Genomic DNA, 16,037 nt, shown 5'->3' with positions numbered 1-16,037 from the left:
GAAAGCTAGGCAAGAGGCTACAAAATGTTCAAAGGGAAAATGGAATAAAGAAAAACTATGATTCTGATTATTAAAATACTGTAATTTTGTCCTAAACTTTTCTTAGAAAGATATGACTACTTGTGAGACCCATCAATCAATCAACTGTATTGCTTGAGTACTTACTCTGTGCAGATCACTATACTAAGAACTTGAAGAGTACCACACAAGAGTTGATAGACATCTTCCCTTCCCATAAGGAGCTTAGAATCTAGAGTCCATGTGAGATGGAGACCAGGGTCTTTTGTCCTGAGTAGTCCCAAAACATAAATTGACCATTTCCTTCTTACTTGCTTAGAACAACACCTCTTTCTCAGCCTGCCTACTTGAAATACTGAAAGAGTGAAGAATTCTGCAATCCTGCTTAAACTCTTTTCACTCAATTTTATGGTATTTATTAAGCACTTATGATGTGCCAGGCACTTTACTAATTACTGGAGTAGATACAAGATAATAGGTTGGACACAATCCCTGGCAATCTTTATCTTCATTTTACTGATGAAGTAACTGAGGCATAGATAAGTGACTTGCCCAAGGCCACAAAACATTGCAAGTCATGGAGCCGGGATTAGGACCCAGGTTTTCTGAATCCCAGGCCTGTGTGCTTTCCAATAATAATAACAATAACATTGGTATTTGTTAAGCACTTACTATGTGCCAAGGACTGTTATAAATGCTGGGAAGGATACAAAGTCATCGGGTTGTCCCATGTGGGGCTCACGGTCTCAATCCCCATTTTACAGATGAGGGAACTGAGGCACAGAGAAGTGAAGTGACTTGCTCAAAGTCACACAGCTAAGTGGCAGAACAGGATTAGAACCCACGGCCTCTGACTCCCAAGCCCGGGCTCTTGCCGCTAAGCCACGCTGCTTCTCTAGGTCACCCAAGCCACTGCTCCTTGAATGATTCTTTCCAGCCTTGTTTCCAGAGGAATTTACTAAATGAAAACCATTTAAATTTGCTGAGTTAAAATCATTGTGTCAAGCTGAACAATACAGTGCTCCTGTCCTACATCATACAAGGTTCTCAGATAATCGGACCACTGAAACAGTTTCCTCTAGAAATAGGAAAACTAAATCAGAGAGACGTGAAATATTTTCCATAAATACGTATGAACTATTTCTGCCGAGTGAAATACAAGTTGAGAATGTTTTACAGCATCCATGCATTCCTTAATGATTCAACAGCATTGAACGCTACAGTTAGCTAATTTGAACAGGATTTTATGCTAGTGGGTTTAGCCTCAATTCAGCATGGGAGGCAGAGTAGCATTCACTGATACCATGCAAACAAAATTTGTTGGGATTTTCCTCTGTTGGATTTCAATCAATCGGTCAAGTGGTGTAACACTTATTGAATACCAATTGTGTGCAGAGCAACTGTACTATGCACTGGGAAAAATACCAGTGAATTAGTAGATATGATTCCTGTTTTCATTCAGGGAGGTAAAATAAATTACCCTAAAATGAATTACTGATAGGATTTCATCCTTTGATGTACCTCTGTATGATTGACTGCTGCTGCTCAGGGCTACCAGTTGACCTTCTATATCTGCCAGCTCTTCTGTTTAGAGGAAGAAATGTAACCAGAAGCTTGTTCGATTTTGTTTTTCTCTTTCTCGAATGAAGCTATTTTGTTGCCCTGCAATTTGGAAGCATCATTTGTGTTCCGGGCTATGCCGAGGGCAGATTAGTAGGGTGACTGACATCCCCATGGAGACCAGGTAGGAAGAAACCTTTGACATCTCCATCACTTGTGGCATTTGGCTTACCTTCCTTGATTCACCAAGGGAATTGTTCACAGTCATTAGGGAGCTGCACTTGTGAGAAATGCCTAGATTGTGCCAAGAGGAGTGCTGACCCAATCAAGATAGCAGGAAGGATTTTTGATTCTAGTATCTCTTTATCGACTAATTCTGAGCAAAAGTCAGGCCCTTATTGATAGTTAAATACAGTGGTTTTATTCCATTCATTGTGTGCTTGAAAGAGCAGGAGAGGTTTGACCCTGACTTTGTGTGTAAATTGCTAGGCTTCGAATATAAGGGACTCTCCGGGTTGATGGCATTCCCCTTTCCTGAAGTTGTCTTATGTCTCGCTCCCTTGGCAATTTGCTCAGTTTGCTAAGGGCTGGGCCTAAGGTCCTCATGACCTCTGCATAGGTTAGGGGGTGCTGACAAGGGAGATGGGTAACTTGTATTTTTTGCTAGGTAAGAATAGAGGAAGAGGTGGAACTGAGAGAGTTCAGATTCAGAAATATAGTTCTGGGTGACACGAAAGTACCTTATACCTCCAGGTTCTCCCACTACCACCACCCATGCCCAGACCATCCTCTCCCAGAGCCACAGGAAACCCTGTGCCAGAAGCCTACCATTGCAAGCTTTAGAACTCTACAACTTTTCCATGCACCATCTTTTCCATCACAGTTGACAACACCACCATCTTTCCAATCGCTAAATAACACACAATCGTAATATTATCATTGATGCCTCCCTCTTTCAATCCCCATAATCAATCTGTTATCAAATCCCATTGGTTCATCCTTCAGAACATTACCAGAATTCACCATCACTCTCTGCCCAGCCACCCTGCCATTTCAGACGATTGGCATTGCTTACTGCATTAACCTCTTCACTGATTTCCACACACCAGTATCTCCCTGATCTAGTCCATATATCACTTGGTTGCCAGGATCATTTTTCTAAATGACATTTTGCACTTGTCTCTCCACTCCTCAAAAACCACTGCTGCCCATTCCCCTCTTCAATAAGCAGAAACTCCTCACCCTCAACTTTAAGAAATCAATCAGCTTTCTCCCTCCTATTAAATTTATTTTCCCATTACTCACGCACATTATTTCTTAAGTTACCAGTTCACTATGCCTCCCTCTTATCTCTCCTGTTGATGAATCAATAATGACATTTATTGAGTATTTACTGAGTGCAGAACACTGTACTAATTGGTTAGGAGAGCACAGTACAATAGAGCACAATACAATAGAGTTGGTAGACATGATCCTCGTCCACAAGGAGCTGTCACCATCGCTCTCCATCACCTTGCCCCCTCCTACTTCACCTCCCTTCTCACCTTCTACAGCCCAGCCCACACACTCTGCTCCACACCTTTCCCTTTGCCTCGTTCTCACCTGTCCCACCATCGACCCCTGGCCTACATCCTCCCTCTGGGCTGGAATGCCCTCTCTTCTCAAATCTGCCAAACTGGCACACTTCCCCCCTTCAAAGCCCTACTGAAAACTCACTTCCTTCAGGAAGCCTTCCCAGACTAAGCCCCCATTTTTCCTCTGCTCCCCCTCCCCTTCACCCCCACTCACTCCCTCCTCTCTTCCCCTCCCTGCCCCACAGCAGTGTATGTATATATGTACATATTCATAATTCTATTTCTTTTGGTGTGTATATATCTATAATTCTATTTATATTGATGCCTGTTTACTTGTTTTGATGTCTCCTTCCCTTGTTCTAGATTGTAAGCCTGTTGTGGCCTGGGATTGTCTCTATTTGTTGCTGAGATGTACTTTCCAAGCACTTAATACAATGCTCTGGCACACAGTAAGTGCTCAGTAAATACAAATAAATGAATGAACTTCTTACTGATGCCATGCATAGAATTCCCTCTCACCCCTCATCTCTGACAGAACATAACTTTCCCCATCTGCCCCTTCTAATATCAAATATCCTCCAGGAGGTCTGGTCTTAACATAGCTCTCCTGGTTAGTTGACTTGATTGCTTATTGTTTTTTGTCATCCATTCATTCATTCAATCGTATTTATTGAGTGCTATGTGCAGAGCACTGTACCATTGATATCAGTAGTTTTAATCTGTCTATGCCCCCTATTGAGAGGTCCATGTGTGTCTGACTTAATATCTATCCCAGTATTTGTCCCAGTGTTTAGCATAGCATTTGGTCCTTATTAAGCCCTTAATATATACTAAAGCTAACTAACTGAACCATCCATGGGTTGCATTTAGACTGTAAGCTCATTTTGGGCAGGGAACGTGTCTACCAACTTTGTTATATTTTACTCTCCCAAGAGCTTAGTACAGTGCCGCACACTTGATAAATATGATTGATTGATTCATTGATTGGATATCCATATATTGATTTCTACTCCCAGTATAGGTTTCTCTGACCTCCTCTCCTCTTTCTACTATCCCAGGATTCTTTTCATTCTGAAGTGCCATTGTCCCTGGTGGGAGCTCAATAGATACTACTAATTTCAAGGAAGGATATGAATGTTCAGAGGACTGCCCAGCATCACATCTATCTTAAGGGCCTCGGACACACACAATAGTAACTTACTTCTCTGTCCACCCTCTCGCCCCCCTCACCCAACTTCAGAATGTGCTGACATCTGGTAGAGATCATCTTCTACAGCCGATAAGTTTCCTGGTCTTTTGGGTCATGAGCATGGCCTGCTCTACATTTCCTGATAGAGATGAAGAAGGAAAATGGTGTTGCTGGGGCTAAAAATGCAGGGACAAACTTTAGCCTTTGTTCTTTTATAGGCCCTTTCAAACCACAGAAACAGATGCCTTACATTAGTCAGATGGAGGTCGGGAGGGCCTGCCTTTATTAGAGTTTGGTAAATAAGAGTCACCGCTGTCATCAAACTCAGTTGTGCTTTCTCGAAAATGTCACTAGCCACATGTCAGCAGGGTTCTTTGTCTAATTTCTACAGCTAAGGTGGCAAGAAGGTTATTACAAGTAATAGCAAATTTAAAGTTTTATTAGCAGTAAACTGCAAAAGCTAATGGTGATGCCAACACTAGATAAAATCATTGTCACAGTTAATTCTGAACTCCTTATTTCAAGCTTAATAATAGGAAACTCAATGGAAAGGATATTACACGCCCCATATCACTCATGAATGCCTCAGGCCTGAGTAACTTGTTATTTTGCTCATGAGTGAAATAAAATGCAGATTATACTGCCTGCTATCAGGGGCATTGTTTTAATTGAGGGTGTACGTATGGTGATGAGGGGCTCCAAGTAGGTTTTCATTTTCGTAAATGTTATGAGAATGATCTTCGTTTTTATCGTTGCTCCATGTCGCATCACCTTCCTATCCTTTTTGTGCTTCGCAAGTTACCTCCCTTTCAGCACTTGAGAAATGAATGGTGTTCGGCCCCGCTCACCGGCATTTCCACAAAACTGCTTCTCCAGCATTCTGATGCCTTTGTCTTCAGCCGCTCGGTTGACAGAGGCAAACAATGGAATATTTGTGTTGCTCTGTTTGTTTCGTTCCCATCATGTATGCCAGTGCTAAAAAGCTAGCTTCATCCACTTTGACAAAGACTCCTGACCAGGAATAAATAAAACAAGTTACACTCTTATCATGCTGCACATTTACTAAGAACCTAGGTGTTTTGTTTCCAAGAATCAGGATCATATGGGATTTTGTGTTCTTTTTCAAAAGTGTGTATTTTTTTCCTGTCAAGCAAGTTGAAGCGACTTCTCATCCTGTGTCTGAAGTTGCCTCTTTTAAGGATGCTCACTATATTAATTTGGTGTTTTTTGTGTTTATTCACGCCTTGTTTCTCTGAGCTTTTCTGCCACAGGAATACCCAGATGGCTTATTTTAAAGCATCTAGTGGCTTTGATTGTAACCTAAATTTGAAGACCTCCACTCTTTAGATCATCTGGTCGCCTCCAAGTTTCAGCGTTTTCCAGTATGATTCCTTTCCTTTTTGAAATACCTGTCTGTGTAAGGAGTTGCCTCTAGTTCCATTTTTGAGCATTTATCATTGATCTAACTTCCCAGGACTGGAGAGTTTCGGGAACTTAAACCTGCAGCCCTGCTTAAAAAAATAAAATTAAAAGCTTTACTCATCCTAACAGCCTAACAACAAAAAGACTTCACCTCTTGCCAGAAAGGCAGCCTAGCTGAATTACAGCTTTATCATTTTAGTTCACATCATTCCAGAATCGAGCCTCAGCTCCTCAGCAATTGTGTGCAACTAACTCATTAGTAGGTGAAATTAGCCCCAAAATTGCTATTCTGATTGGTTCAATATTGAAGCTAAACTAGTAGTGGGGTGAGTTTCATTTTCAATATTATCTTTACTGCTGCTTGACTGCATCATATTTCAGTTTGCAAGCTTTGTCCTTTAAATGGCATTTTGTTAGCATGAACACCAAGCTGTGAATTTAGTGTCAGATGTATGTGTTCACCAATAAAAAGATGTCATTGCTAATAAGGACTTAACCGTCCATTAATTTGGGTGAAAACAAAATACTGTGTTCATAAATTGTCAACACAAAATCAGAGATTCTGAAGTTTATTATTACAAGCAGCACTGAGCATATCCAGCAGTGAGACTTGGTAAACATGCTCAAATTCATGAGATTGGCACTGACTCGGATGCACACTGTATTCATCTACATTTATTTTCTATTCATTCAGGTCTTATGTTTGACAATGAATATAGCATTGTGGCACTTGAAATCCTTTTTTTATTAAAAAACAGAAAGGATGTCAGCCAGTTAAACATATTAGGTTTTCATCTTTTTTTGTTTTGCAGCCCCTAAAATTTGAGAGGACATCAGTATTTCCCAATAGATACTTTTTAATGAATTTTCTGGACTTAATTCTACCCCACTGGCAGGATGCTGGACATGTGCTATTTAATGTAAGCTCACTATGGGCAGGGAACATGTCTGCTAATCCTGTTTTATTGTACTCTCCCCAAGTGCTTGGTACGGTCCTCAGCACACAGTAAGTGCTGAAGTAATATAATTAATTGATTGATTAATGTCCAGAGGGATCTGTTCAGTTTTTCAAAGGACATGGGAAATGTTTTGTTTGAGGCGGTACCTGCTATAGTATTTTGAATCCTACTGTATTCATGACAGGCTGGCTCTTGGGTTTCTGCTCAATCTTTTCCTCAGTTCCAGGTATCTCTTCAGAGATCTGTGGTAAATGAGGTTGGGTTAACAATCCACTGGTAACAATGATATCAACAGTGTTATAAAAATATGGGTTATAATTCCTTTGCTATATATCCTTGCTTTTCATCAGAGTTGTGTTACTTCCTTAAACTTTGTGGACTTCTTCCTACCTGAAGTCTAATGCATTCTCATATTTTATCTCTTACCTAAACATAGGTTCATGAAGGCATAACAACACTGCTCCTATGATTCTTAAATTCATTCAAAGCCTTTGCTGTGTTGTATTCACTTATTCAGTTCTCTGGTCTGTATTAAAATACAGCCTTTAGCTTGATCTCTTAGTGGTTTGTTTAAGTTTCCATTTCCCTCCCTCCATCAATCAATCAATGGTACTTATTGTGTGTATACTGTATGCAGAGCACTTTACTAAGCACTTGGGAAAGCACAATTCACCAGGGTTGGTAGATATGTTCACTGCCCACAAGGAGGTAAAGGACACCTGAGACAGTGTTTCATTTCATTTTTGATATCTTTAATTTGACATTTCTTTAATGATAATGAGCCACATGGAAGCTTTAAAAATAATTATGGTATTTGTTAAGCACTTACTCTGTGCTAAGCACTGTTCTAAGTGCTGGGGTAGATACAAGGTATTCAGGTTGTCCCACATGGGGCTCACAGTCTCAATGCCCATTTTACAGATGAGGTAACTGAGGCACAGAGAAGTTAAGTGGTTTGCCCAAGGTCACACAGCAGACAAGTGGAGGAGTGGAGATTAGAACCCATGTCCTCTGACTCCCAAGCCCTTGCTCAAAGATGTTAGAAATGTATGGAAAAAAATTTGAGTATTTCTCAATATTCAAATTGGTTTTAATTAGCAGTGGCTAAATTGATTCCAAAAGGTTTGGGTTTTAGTTGAAATGAAATGAGAGAATCGTTGAATCTGTGATCTATATCTGAAGTCAAAATGATTGCACATAATAATTGATAATATTTATTAAATGCTTAACATATTCCAGCCACTATACTAAGCACTGGAGTAGACACAAGAAAATATGTTCTGGCAAGGTCCCTGACCTACAAAGGGAGAACAGCTATTTGATCTCAATTTTACAGTTGAGAAAACTGAGGTACAGGGAAGTTAAGTGACTTACCCTGCTGATTCTTATTCCTGTGCTCTTATCTAATATTCATAGAAGTAGCATTTTGGTTTACATTGTAATAATGCCTTATTTTGCTCTCAGTTCAAACCTCAATTTCTATCAACCAGTTGAGCTTTAGGTTTTTTGAGAATTTACCTTAAGTACCTACTTCTGACTGCTTTCCAGAACTGAATTCTCTCTGCAGAAAGGTTTCTACTTGGGGAATTCACCCCCATAGTTTATATTCCAGAGTCCGAGTCTTGAAATATTTAGAACATTTGAAAAGATTCACATATTCATGGACCTCTGGTCGTGCCTGCTGCTTTGGGCATCCGATTTTGATTTGATTGCTTCTGATTTGGGTTTGCTTGGAGACCCAATTCAATTTCTTCTTTGGAGTGGCACCTGCAACCTACCGCTTCAGCTGCCAATTGTGTGGAGGCAAATGTTTACTTTCAGAAGCATTTGGCCACATTTTCTGGACTATTCATCAAGGATTAGGGAAAAAAATACAGCTGTCTGGGGCAGAATGGACAATACATAGTGTATTCTTTGGGTTAGGCAAACTAGGAAAGACCCTAGGCCATTAAGGGAGAGAGGAGTTCGGAGGTATACAGGAGGAGGTAGTCTCCTACAAGGTCTTCTAAGAAAATAAAAAAAGGCCCCCGTTCAACCAAAATTGCACAAGTTCTTTCAATGTGAAATATCACTACACAATCAGCAAGAACAATCTTTTACTTTGCTGCCTTCTTTAAAGACTCGTAACCATGGACGAGATGAAGCATGGCCTAGTGGAAAGAGCACAGGCCTGGGAGTCAGGGGACCTGGTTTCTAATCCCAGCTCTGCCACTGGTCTGCTGTGTGACCTTGGACAAGGCACCTAGCTTCTCTGGGTCTGTGACCTCATCTGTAAAATGGGGATTAAAACTGAGCTCCATATGGAACATGGATGATGTGTAATCTGATTAAATTGTACCTACCCCAGTGCTTAGTACATTCATCTCTTTAAAATGATGATTTTTAGGCTTTGAATTTACTTAAGGATTAAACAGTAGTTAGTGATGTTTAGCATTACAGTAGGTAAAATAATTTCTCCAGAGATTCTGGATTATGGTCTGTATAGCTATCGGAAAGCATACTCAATAATACAACCACTCATGCCATAAGCACATTTTCAAAGGACCACACCGGGTTTTATCATGAGGTGTTCTTGCAGTGAAAAGCCTAAATAATTGGCACCATCTGGTATTTGCACTTGTCTTTTTGAAGATGGAGATGATGCTCTTGGCATCTTTGAGATTTTGTAGCATTTCTCATTGGTCCATGTGTCCAAAATGAGCTTGTGTATTTGTTTAGGCTGGGTGCCCTTTTCAAAGCTTGTAGATCTCAGTAAGTGTAGTCGATTAGTGTTACCTCTTTGCCTTTAGGAAGGTTGGTTATATTTTGAAGGGCATCTTCTTCAATAATGGAATCAACTTCTGAGTGCTTAGTACAGTGCTCTGCTCAAATATCACTGATAGATTGGTTGACCATGTCAGGATCCTGAGCCACAACAAACCTAATCCAGTTACTGTGACAATGGCTAGATCTCCCTGTCCCTATAATAATAATAATGGTATTAAGTGCTTACTATGTGCCAGGCACTGTTCTAAGCACTGAAAGGATACAAGGTGATCAGGTTATCCCACGTGGGGCTCCCAGTCTTCATCCCCATTTTCCAGATGAGGTAACTGAAGCATAGAAAAATGAAGTGACTTGCCTAAAGTCACACAGTTGACAAGTGGCAGAGCCAGGATTAGAACCCATGACCTTCTGACTCCCAAGCCTGGGGTCTTGCCACTGAGCCATGCAAGCCATGTCCTTTATCTGAGAACAATTTATTCTTCTGGCAGATCCTGGTCCTAACTTTGATTTAAGGTTATTATGTTTTTTTTCTGGCATAGTTATAAATTCATTCATTCATTCAAACATTTATTGAGTGTTTACTGTGTGCAGAACACTGCTTGGAAAGTACAATTCAGCAATAAAGAGCGGCAATCCCTGCCCACACTGGGTTTACAGACTACAAGGAGGAGACAGACATCAAAACAAGTAAACAGGCCCCAATATAAGTAAATAGAATTATAGATATACATCAAAACAAAAACAGGCATAAATATAATTATAGATATATACAAATATATAAATGTTGTGGGGCAGGGAGAGGGGGAAGAGCAAGAGGAATGAGTTGAGGTGATGTGGAAGGGAGGGAGAAACTGAGGAAGAGGGAGACAATCTGGGAAGGCCTCTTGGAGGAGATGAGCCTTCAGTAGGGCTTTGAAAGGGGGACGACCAATTGAGGAGGGAGAGCATTCCAGGCCAGAGGTAAAACATGGGCCTGGGGTCAACGGGAGAGGAGAGATCGAGACGGTGAGAAGGTTAGCACCAGAGGATCGGAGTGTGCAGGCTGGGCTACAGGAGAGAATTCATTCATTCAATAGTATTTATTGAGCGCTTACTATGTGCAGAGCACTGTACTAAGCGCTTGGGATGAACAAGTCGGTAACAGATAGAGACAGTCCCTGCCGTTTGACGGGCTTACAGTCTAATCGGGGGAGACGGAAAGACAAGAACAATGGCACTAAACAGCGTCAAGGGGAAGAACATCTCGTAAAAACAATGGCAACTAAATAGAATCAAGGCGATGTACAATTCATTAACAAAATAAATAGGGTAACGAAAATATATGGGGGGAGGTAGGAGAGGGCAAGGTGATGGAGAGCTTTGAAGCCAAAAGTGAGGAGTTTTTGCCTGACATGGAGAATGATAGGTAACCACTGGATTTTGAGGAGGGGGGTGACATGCCCAGAACGTTTCTGTAGAAATATAATCCAGGCAGCAGAGTGAAGTACGGACCAAACCGTGGAGAGACCAGAGGTTGGGAGGTCAGAAAGGATGCTGATGCAGTAATCCAGTTGGGATATGATGAGTGATTGTACCAATGTGGTAGCGATTTGGCTGGAGAGGAAAGGGAGGATCTTGATGATGTTGTGAAGGTGAGACCAGCAAGATTTGGTGACAGATTGGATACGGAGGGTGAATGAGAGAGCAGAGTCAAGGATGACACCAAGTTTGCAGGCTTGTGAGATGTGAAGGATGGTTTGGCCATTCACAGTGACAGGAAAGTTAGGGAGAGAAAAGGGTTTGGGAGGAAAGATAAGGAGCTCAGTCTTGGGCATGTTGAGTTTTAGGTGGTGGGAGTACATCGTAGTAGAGATGTCCTGAAGGCAGGAGGAGATGTGAGCCTGGAGGGAGGGAGGGAGGAAGGGAGAGCGGGAGAGGAAATATTTGGGTGTCATACTCATAGAGATGATAGTTGAAGCCGTGGGAGAGACTGAGTCCTCCAACGGAGAGAGTGTAGATGGAGAATAGAAGAGGACCAAGAACTGAACCTTGAGGGACCCCTGCAGTTAGGGAATGGGAGGGGAAAGAGGAGTCCATGAAGGAGATTGAGAATGAATGGCCAAATAGGTAAGAGGAGAACCAGGAGATCTCAGAGTCAGTGAAGCCAAGGTTGGATAAAGTATTGAGGAGAAGGGGATGGTTCACAGTGTCAAAAGCAGCTGAGAGGTCGAGAGGGATTAGGTTGGAGTATGAGCCATTGGATTTGGCAAGGAGGTCATCAGTGATCTTTGAGAGGGTGGTTTCAGTGAATTGGAGAGGGCAGAAGCCAGATTGGAGGGAGTCCAGAAGAGAGTTGGAGGAGAGCAATTCAAGGCAGAGAGTGTAGACAACTCACTTCAGGAGTTTGGAAAGGAAGGGTAGGAGGGAGATGGGACAATAATTGGAGTGGGCTGTGGGGTCAAGGGAGGGTTTTTTTAGGATGGGTATGATTGAAGGCACTGGGGCAAAAGCCATGGGAGAGTGAGCGGTTAAAGGTGGCAGTTAAGGGGGGAAGGGGCAAGAGTTTTCATAAGGTGTGAAGGAATGGGTGCCCATGTGGTGGGGGTGGCACTTGATCTCCTCTGAAGATAGTGCTGGGAAGGATGGGAAAGTTGAGAAGGGGGCTGAGAGGAGGGGGGATGGAGGAAGGGGGATTTGGGGGATCTCAGACCTGATGGTGTTACTTGACGAAGTAGATGGGCAGATTGCTGTGGGTGAGGGATGGGGGAGAAGGAGGACAGGGCACATGAGGAGGGAGTTAAATGTCTGGAACAACTGATGAGGGTGATGGGCATGGGTGTCAATAAGGGAAGAGAAATAGTTTTGCCTACCAGAGGAGAGGGCAGAGTTAGGGCAAGAAAGGACAAACTTGAAGTGGACAAGGTCAGCCTGATTGTTTAGATTTCTGCCAGCAGCATTCAGCAGCTTGAGCATAAAAGCAAAGGAGGAGGGCAGTGCAGGTGGTCCAGGGCTGGGGGTTAGTAGTGTGAGAGCAATGAAGGGATAGAGGAGTGAATGAGTTGAGTTGAGAGGATGGAGTTGAGAGCATCTATTTGGTCATCTAGAATGGGTATGGAGACTAGGTGGGTGGTGATGCACTGAGAGATAGTGATGCAGTTGAGAGACAGGAGGTCTCAGTGGGGGAATAGTACAGATTTACGGGGAGGAGGAATGTGGGAGAGGAGGCAAGTGAAAAAGCTGTGGTCAGAGAGAGGGATTTCAGAGATGTTGAGGGTAGAGATTTTGCAGCAGTTAGAATGATGAGAATGAGTGTGTGTCCAGATTGGTGGGTGGGGGAGGTGGGGTGGAGTAGGAGGTCGGTGGAGTTGAGGAGTGATAGAAGGCAGGCAGCAGAGGGGTCACTGGGTACATCTATGTGGATGTTGAAGTCACCAAGGATCAAAGTGGGCATGGAAAAAGAGAGATGGAAGGTGAGAAGGGGGTCAAAATGGTTAACGAAGTTGGAGGTGGAACCTGCGGGGCGGTAGATAATGGCTAAAAGAATCTAGAAGGGGTGGAGGAGGCGAATGATATGAGCTTCAGAGGAAAGGAAAGAAAGGGAAGAGGGAAGAGGGATGATGCAAAAGTGGCATTGGGGTGAGAGAACGCCGACGTCTCCTCCTTTCCCAGTGAGTCTTGGGGAGTGGGAGAAGTGGCCACCGCTGGAGAGAGCAGCCGGAGAGACCGTGTCGTCAGAGGCAAACCAGATTTCAGTGATGGCAAGGAGGAGAAAAGTGGGACAGGAACAGGTGAAGGATGAAGGGGAGCTTACCCATAATGGAGTGGGGGGTTCCATAGGCCACACTTGGCAGCAGCTGTGGAGGAGGGGGAGAGAGGGGGAAGGGTGAGGGGGGTGGGGATGGTTTGGATGGGAATGAGTTGGTGGGGGCCAGCATGGGGGGAGGGGTATTAGGGGGTGGCACTGGGACAGGAGGACGGGGATGAGGTGAGGGAGTGGCAAAGGGTAGGAATGGGTTGGACGGGAGGGGGTTGGCGGATGCCTGGGCAGGGGGAGGGTGGTGCTGGAATAGAGGGATTCCAGGGAAGATTGCCATATGGATTTGGATGGTGATAGTGACACAATACCAACTTAAAGAAGGTATGCAATGCACAAGTGTTATGTAAACAGCGAACATGTTAGTAAAGCAATAGGATTATAAAGTCATGGGCTCCAGACAGTGTTGGATAATTTGTGCATTTACACTTAGCCACCTCCTTCCCCTTCACCACCTTCTAATAATGGTGATAGAGTTTCTTCTTCTTACACCACATGGAAAAAAAGATCTTACTGCCATTGCTAAAGTTGACAGGATTTGGGTTCCCACCAACTCTACAGACTGTGATACAGAAAGTACACATTACGGAATGTTTCCAAGTATTCCGGATGTACTTGTTCTCTGCAACACAATTTATCTGGGCTAAAACGTGACTCTCTGGATACAGGAAGAGAATTGGGGAAGTAGAAGAAAAATAACATGCTGGAAAAATGCAAGTGAGACATGAAAGGCCTCTTCACTTTCCATTCATTCACTGTCATATTTATTAAGCACTTTGTGCAGAACACCATACTATGCCCATGGAAGGGTACTATATGACAGTGAACAGACACATTCGTTGCCCACAATGAGTCTAGAGGGGGATACAGACTTTGATATTAATAAATAAATTACAGATATGTACGTCGATTACATATACATTGAAACCACACCTATTCCAAGTAATTTTATGGGTAAAGAGCAGGGTTGGTGAATACAGTACCAGTACCATTCATCCAAAAATGACAGACACCAAGTGCTACGTCACTTAGTGGACCTTGAATAGGTTATTTACCCATTCCACATCCCAGCTCTATACAGTGACTTGAGAAGGGGATGAATGGGTGACTTCAAAATCATTTGGTGATCAATTCACAAGAGAGTCAAGCTCTTTGAGAACATTTTGTTTTCATCTAATACAGTCAATACTGCAAAAAAGACACATTTTGACTTCTTGTATTCCTCCAAGAAATTTCCTCCAGAATTGATCATCCCCAGAGTTTCCAACCAATTCTAAGGAAAAAGAATGATCTCCTGTTTAAAATTGCCATGGGGTACTTCAATTGGAAAATAGATGTCAGGAAAATGCACATTTGGGATAAGATTCAAAATTTTATATGTAATTTTTGCACTCACACAATTAAAACTAGTTTATTTTAAACCATAAACAAATGACAAGTTTGACAATATGACGGAAAACACATTTATTTGTCTTCATCCTAAAGACTAATGAATTTCACATTTGAAAAAGCTCATTAGCAAATGTTATGTTCAAGAATAAATTGTCTAAGTCTAAGTCTACCAGATTAAATGTATGATAAAATATTTAAAATGACATTTATTGCATCAATTCTTTTTTAAATAAAGCTAGGGAAAGCTGTTAATATCACTTAATGGTGTGAAACCTTGGTCTTCCTCCTTCTCCAGCATAACTATGAAATCATATATTTCTGCTTATTACTACTAAAACTTTGGCAAATAATACCCACAGCATTAAAATGAATGTTTGCAGCATTATAAGGGAAGATGTAAAATATTTAATGTTTCATATGTTTTTTCAATTTAGTGCATTATATATCACGCTGAAGTTCCCACCAGAGAAATTTCTTGTGCTTGGAGAAATAGATGGTATAATTTCAGTACAGTCACTTCATAACTAATCATTTGAAATCTATTGAGCACTGACTACTCACATCTGAACAGATCAGAAATGGACGAACCATTCTTTGTCCTATTATTAACGTAATGGATTGATATTGACGGATTCTAGTTTCTCTTTAAATAACTGTATATATGAAGATAGGGATAGTAGGCACTGAGTTAAGTTTCCAAGAAGATATTAACTTATTGGAGAAAATTTTAATGTACATTTTTATTTTTGGATAGCTGTCCTTTGTATTTGCTGGTGAATCACTCTTGGTCTGATCTAGGCAGAAGGAGGAAAGCAGGAAAGATAGGTGGATAGGTAGATGGATAGAATGATAGATAGACAGATGATGAATGGAGGCACAGAGAAGGGACATCACTGGCCCAAGGTCACACAGCCGGCAAGGGGCAGAACGTAGATTAGACCCCATGTCCTCTGAATCTCAGGCACAGAGAAGTTAAATGATTTATCCAAGGTCACACAGAAGGAAAGTGGCAGAGACTGGATTAGAATGCAACTCTAACCTCCAGGCTCTTACGCCTTTTCTACTAAGACATACTACTTCTCTCACCATATGTGTCATTAAGGAAATGCCACAGTTTAACAGAGATACCAACATCACCAGCATCCTCAAAATTCTCCCCCTCTAGACTGTAAGCTCATTGTAGGCAGGGACTATATCTTCCAACTCACTTCACTTTTCTGTGCCTCAGTGACCTCATCTGTAAAATGGGGATTAAAACTGTGAGCATCCCGTAGGACAACCTGATCACCCTGTATCTACCCCAGCGCTTAGAACAGTGCTCTGCACATAGTAAGTGGTTAACAAATACCAATATTATTATCTGG

At 42.0% G+C, this 16,037-nt stretch overlaps 1 long non-coding RNA gene across 1 annotated transcript in view; it reads right to left on the bottom strand.

Annotated features, from left to right (window-relative positions):
• Positions 1–4,806: 4,806 nt before the first annotated feature.
• LOC114811352 overlaps positions 4,807–16,037 on the bottom strand; it is a 30,213-nt gene continuing 18,982 nt past the window's right edge. Inside the window, exons 2-3 of the long non-coding RNA XR_003759038.1 lie at positions 6,869–6,964; positions 4,807–5,352 (exon numbers count right to left, since the gene is read on the bottom strand). This is a non-coding gene — a long non-coding RNA (uncharacterized LOC114811352). The remainder of the gene's footprint in view (positions 5,353–6,868; positions 6,965–16,037) is intronic.

This window comes from Ornithorhynchus anatinus, chromosome 4 (assembly GCF_004115215.2).
Source record: "Ornithorhynchus anatinus isolate Pmale09 chromosome 4, mOrnAna1.pri.v4, whole genome shotgun sequence".
Classification (NCBI taxonomy): Eukaryota; Metazoa; Chordata; class Mammalia; order Monotremata; family Ornithorhynchidae; genus Ornithorhynchus; species Ornithorhynchus anatinus.
This window is presented reverse-complemented; position numbering and strand designations above follow the sequence as displayed.